Raw genomic sequence first — 6,590 nt, 5'->3', positions numbered from 1 at the left:
TGAGCCAATCTGCCGCTCATTGATTCCTCTTCTTTCTCTCTTCCTCTCAGAAACACACACTCAAAAGAGGGTGAAAGTCTGCCTTGCTTTATTAATGAGGACCATCTGTGCAGAGGCACAGTGAAGGAGAGAAAGAGAGGGAATAGATGGAAAGAAAACAGAGAGGGAGAGAAGAGGAAAATAGAGAGTGTTGAGAGGGAGCTGAGAGAGCTCAACAGAGGAGTTTGGGGTCTGAACTGAATCTGATCAAGGTCCTGGGTGAGTGTGAAGTCTCAAAAGGCCGTAGGAAGACTAGGAGACAACTGCTTTTCTTCCTTTAATGTCTTAAACTCATCGTGATAAAAGAATAGTTCAACCAATTGTTCACTCATTCTCATTATCGCCCCAAATTCTAAGATTTTACTAAAGAGTGTGAAGATAGTGTCTAAAAATAAATTGCACATTTTTCATTGTTCACTGTAATAACAGTCATTTTGATTTTGTGCAGATTTTAAATGTTGGTCTTTACCTCACAAAGCCTTCAGAAGACTTGTTACACAGCATACCAGTCATGCAGAGTTCTTACATTATATTTTTTATGCATTCATGATATTTATATTAAGCTTGACAGCTCCAAGGTACTCTGAATATTGTTTTATGTTGCTCTAATTTGTGTTCCATTGATAAAAATAACAGCATATGGTTTTGAAATCACAGGCCTGGGTAAATAATGCCTTTCATTTTCATTGGAGAAATGAACACTTGAACACTTCAACAATTGTTCCCATATATTTTAAGACTTTGTATAAAATAAGAAACTGAAAAAAGAAACTTAAGCAGGTGTTACAGCTTATTTTGTTAGCTTTTTCATTTAAAGGCTTGAATGCAGACCTTAACTTTGGCTCAAACTGATGGTTTTGTGAAGAACATCAGTAAACAGTGGGAGGCAAAAGTCTTGCCACCGCATTGACAATCTGGATTTGTTCTTTTATTTAAAACTAAAATTAATCAATTAAAATAAAAACAAAAAATAATAATAATTCTGTACCTCCGATCACTAATATGATATGCAATGAGCATTATGCTGGAGAACATGATAATCTTTTTGATAATGTTTTTGTGCAGACAGTAAGATTTGTAACTTTTGGACCCCATTGTATTTTATTATATTGTATAGCATTATCCACAAACTATCATTAATTTAATTCCAACAATTATTAATGTTGTGGAACTTTTATATTTTTAAACATTCATATCTGAATTTAAATGAACTGCTATGATGTTATGTTATCAAGGAAAGCTGTTAATAATTGTTACCCAATTCTCTTTTCTTCTTTAATTTGTTTATTTATTAGTGCTGCTTTGCTCCTTTCTCTCTGAGGTTTTCAAATGGAAATAGTTAGCTGATGTAACATAAATTCATTCATCATTCACCTATACAATCAATGCACAGCAGGTAGAGGAATTAATCATTGTTAATGAACCCAAGGCAAGCTCTTAATTAGACAACCAACTGCAGGTTTGACCCAAACAGATCCATAGTGGTTCATAAGAAGTCGATAAGAAGTTTGCTAATGCCGACTATGATTCTTTTGAATTGAGATATGCGGACGCCGGGATCAGCTGAAAACTCAGTACAGTACAGCTCTCACCGACTGCCTGAATAATAAATTCCACCCTGCAAACATATTCAGTCTAATTACCGGCCCCATGGAAACCTTGTTACGCTTTCGCAGATCCATTTTGTTGTGCACCAAATAAAATCTTCTAAAATGTACAGAGCTCCACAATCACTGTAAAAAATCATGGCTTTCTGTTCGAAATTTCAGATCATTCTCTGAATGTTGGATGTATATGCTGAGCAGCAAATAAATGCATAATGGTGGTGGTTTTATTGTTGCAAAAGCATGTTTAGATTAGGTATTTCCACCAATGTAGCTTAAAAAAAAAAAAAAAAAATCCAGCATAACAATCATGCCCAACTCAAAATCCTACTAACTGTCACCACAGTAATATAGAAAAACCTGCAGATATAAGTGGGCAGGGAAATAAGCTGATTTCCATTCTAATGGACGCTCTCGGAGGAAGCACAACTCCAGGCACGGAGGTTTCTCATCGGCTTACTGGTTAATGAGCTCAGTTTAGAGATGCACGAAGAGCATTTATGAGCATCCACAGGGAAATACCCAACAACCCGATATCGGTTTCAGAATTTGTTAAGAAGAAAAGCTCTTTTTACGTGACATGTTAATGGTTACACACTGTTAAAAATTGCTGTTAATTTACGTCAAAATTTTAACAGTATAAACCCGTTATTTTAAAAAGCAGTGCTTACCTGTTTATTTACGTTCGGTGAAATGACCTAGATAAAATTTAACGTTATTTTACCGTATTTATTGCTCGAAGGAAAGAAAACAGTACTTAACAGTATTTTGGGAACAGAAAGCTGCAGCGAGCACATGTGGATTTTCATCCGTCTTTATATTGTGATTTAACCGGTGAGTGCACCTTTGCCTTGCTCCTTTCACACAAAATACACGTTTGCAATTGCAAATAACTGTGCAAATAACTTTGATAAGTGGATGCTGAGGCTGTAACTGTTTAATATGTCCATTTCAGTGCTAAAATCGTCAACGTTCCAACGGCATCATAGATTGGAGCTGGATAGATTCAGATATCCCCCGATTACAAGGTGAGTTTAATCAAACATGATATAAATTCTGCAAAGTAAGCCTTTAACACAATAGCAACGAAGTAATATTGATGTATCTGTAACACGCTGAAATTATCGTCTTCTCGTTTGCTAATTTTAGCTTGCTATCTTTTCATTTAATGCCTAGTGTATATTAGACAAAACGTTGATTTCAATAACGTTGTGCTTGCGAATTTGGGTAAGCTTGTTCTTCTAATTTGTACATAACTGTATTCCGAGGGAAGTTTTTCTTAATAGTGTTGTCGTTTTGTTACTTTATTGTTGGCTGTATTTTGGATTGCGTCGATCCAAGTTGGCTTGATAGAATAAGTTACGCGATATAATAATCAGTAAGAATAATTCATGTTGATTTATTTTGCATTGTTGGTTTGTATTGCAATGTTACTTTACCCAGTACAGTAGGCCAATGGCAGTTTTATTTTTGTGGAGATTTTCTTTTGTTATTGTTGAGATTGTTTGAGTTACGTTTTTTCGTTCCCAAAGACTGTCCATTTTGACTTGTCAGCATGTTTGGGTGTCAGTTATGCATGCAACAATGCAGTACTCCAGTGGTCTATGTGAAGCACATGAGGATTCACAGCAATACCCCTAACTTGTTTCTTCATTGTTGCATCCAAGACTTTAACAGGAAATTTGCTAAATTAGCAGCTTTAAAATCACATCTTTACAGACAACACAATGCCAAATGTGATACACTAACTCAGTTTTATTCCCATCTTAAAGTCCACATCATTGCACCATTGAAGTCCACTATATGCAGATAATTCCTTAAATATTTTTCATCAAAAATATTGTTAGTGTATTTTGTCTCTGTGTCCTCATCATTGTTACTGTTTCTTAGGCATCTTCCACTGCAGCTGATGTAGAAAGGACACTTGAACTACCTTCAACTCCTCGACTGATACTCTTTGGTATGTACGTATAGAACTGTATGAATGTATAGTCTATTTTATTACATAAGCCATTAAGAATGTTTTTTTCTGTATTTCAAAAAACATGGTAAATGCTTCTGTACAACACTGAAAGGGACAGGTCACACAAAATAAATATTCTGCTATCTTTTACCAACACTCATGTCATTCCAAGCCCTTAAGACTTTTATTTATCTTTGGAAAACAAATTAATATATTAATACAATTCTTTCAGCATTTTTGTAAATCAATTGAAAAAAAAAAAAAAAAACTTTGATGCTTCAAAATGTTTCATAAATTTTTGTAAATGTATGAATTTTATTTGTTTATTCGTGTATAAACATTCATCATTGAGCATACAGCAAATAAGCTCAAACATGCTTGCTTGACGTGAGGTTTGTTCTGGTCTGTCAGGCTAGCGCGTTTGAGTTTCCATTTAACCTGGATTTGACTGGACTTTTAATGAACAGAAATGATGAAAGAATATTAAAAATAGTTTCATTTTTGTTTTGAAAATGAAAACTCTTTGAAAGTGAGGGGGACTAATTAATTACTTTTTTTTAACCCTTCAACTGTACTGAGCAAAAATATTGTGTTAAATACATCATAAAAATTGCAGCAACTATTTCACAATACACCGTATAATGCACATGTTGACTTCAGTGTCTGTCCAGACCAGTCCACAATCAGCATTTTGAAATGCATATGTTATGTTAAAAGAACAGGGCTTTGTGACTAGGTAAAATCATTTCAGTTTCCCTTGCATTTGTTTGCAATCTGGCAGTAGAAAATTAGTGTTATATGACTGTCTGACATTGTTTTTTCTTTGAAATGTTTTAGGTGAAAAACCAGGAAGCTGCATTCATAAATGGATGATTAGTTTTGAGGGGCAAATAATCTGTGAGGGCATCCAGCCAAGTTTTCTGTCTGGACTTGCTGCTGTGTTTTCAACTTTCTACAATTTCAATGTGGAGTACCAAGCTGAGGCTGCATCCACGTTGGAATTTATTCAGAGGTTAGATGCTTAGAATCATATGATAATTTCTATTCACATTCTCGTTATGTAAAATTTTACCCACACTAATTCTGAATGTATGCATTTGTTTTTCAGGTGCTTCATTGGAATAAATCCTGAAAAAGGCACCAAGTGTGGACAAGTCATATCAAAGCGGACAGGGAAGGTCGGCCACAAAAAGAAATCAGTCAACACTCGGGTTGCCAGTCTACTTAAGAAGCTAATGGACTTTGAGTGGGACTTCATATAAGTGAATTCACTCATCCACTGACATACCACACACACACCGTACACATACTCTTCACACATGATAAAAACATGTTTTTAGTGTGTTTAGTCGCACAATTTTTTCAGGTGTTCATTCTTGAATACCTACATTTTGACTTCATTCATCATTGAATTATTTCTTCATTCAGTAACTCTTATTCACTAATAATTTAGTAATTCTTATTCTCTCAGCAGTTCGCTAAAGTCACTCATTTATTTTTTTCTAATGTTATGTAAATTATTTGTTTATTCTGTTAAACGAAATTTTACTCTGAGGCTTAAGTTTTAGTCATTCCACTTGCATCAGCCACTAATTATGAGAATATTTTGTGATTTAAAGTGGCTTTTTTTTTCAAGTTTTAATAAAACAAATTTGAAGTTACACTTTGTGTTGAATTTTTAATGTTTCAAAAGCTATATCTGTATGTTGTATTAAAACATGGTTTTATAGCAAGACTTCAAAGGGTTAATTCATAAAATTTAAGAAATATCTAGGAAAATAATTCCACCTTTTTTCCTTAGCAGTGTGTAGTTTGTAGTTTACAGTTAAAAGAAAAAAAAACATCAACTAACTGTTAATGCTTTTGACAGTAATTTATTGTTAATTTATAAAATAACAGCTTTATGCTGTATTTCCAAAAACAGTAAAAAACTGTAAATTTCAACAACAGCAAGACACTGTTAATTTAACAGTAACTTGCTGGCAACTGTGCTGCCAGTTACTTACTGTTTTTTAACGGGACAATTTTTAAGAGTGCATGTAATACTAAAATATCTCAGGAAAGGACAACTAAAAAGCACAAATGCAAAAAAACAAAACAAAAAAAAAAAACATTCTTTGTACGCCCATGGGAGGCGGTGAGCGTGCCGTAAACATGACACACTGAAGATCACAACCCTCAATCACAAAGCACAGGCTGGGGCGAAAAACATGAAATGTCCTCCAGAGATGCTGTAATTGTCTTTTGCAGTAATCCAATTACCTTTTTCGCTCTGATTATATTTGGAGAGTATTATGTTATGTTTTTTGAAAAGGGCAAGCTGGCCGTGCTATCAAAGTCACGGGACACGTAATTATATCATACCACTGGGTCACCATTGTAGGCTACGGGGGGCTCGGACAGGACTGGAGGAAGATTTTGTGTCTCTGAAAGCCGAAACACACATCTGAAGAGCTGTAATTAACCAAGGTCACCTCTGAGAACAACACACTGATGGAGGTTTATCAGCCTCCGCTTACACAAAGGACTAAAACCAATTTTGTGATGATTAGGTTTTCTTAAAAACCAAAACTGCTGGTCTACTGGTGTGAGTAAAGCAAGTAATCTGCATAGTGATATTTTGGTTCTTTTGTAAAGAGCTCCCCAGTTCAAAACACTGAAGGAAACACTTATGAAACACTTATTAAATGCGCATCTAGACATAGTGCTTTACAGGAACGGACAGCAAACTGAGATCCAATGAGACAACAACCTAACTAACATTGCCAGGTGCACTATGGTACTTTAATTATGCACTATGTACATAAATGAAAATCACAAAAACAAAAAATAATCATAATAATCATAATAATCATTATAGTTGTCATATGCATTTTTTTTCATCCATCCATTTGTCGTTTTGTTTTTAATAATGCAGGGATTTTTCAATTTACATAAGATCGATTTTTTGTTTTAGATCAATGAAAATGCTTATTTAAATATTT

The 6,590-nt window shown here is 34.4% G+C and overlaps 1 long non-coding RNA gene across 1 annotated transcript; it reads left to right on the top strand.

Annotated features, from left to right (window-relative positions):
- The first annotated feature begins 2,083 nt into the window (after positions 1-2,083).
- On the top strand, positions 2,084-5,245 carry LOC128022797 (uncharacterized). The gene is made up of 5 exons (XR_008186011.1): positions 2,084-2,477; positions 2,599-2,671; positions 3,534-3,603; positions 4,444-4,618; positions 4,715-5,245. It is a non-coding gene; the product is annotated as an uncharacterized LOC128022797 (long non-coding RNA).
- Positions 5,246-6,590: the final 1,345 nt, after the last annotated feature.

This window comes from Carassius gibelio, chromosome A11 (assembly GCF_023724105.1).
Source record: "Carassius gibelio isolate Cgi1373 ecotype wild population from Czech Republic chromosome A11, carGib1.2-hapl.c, whole genome shotgun sequence".
Taxonomy (NCBI): domain Eukaryota; kingdom Metazoa; phylum Chordata; class Actinopteri; order Cypriniformes; family Cyprinidae; genus Carassius; species Carassius gibelio.
This window is presented reverse-complemented; position numbering and strand designations above follow the sequence as displayed.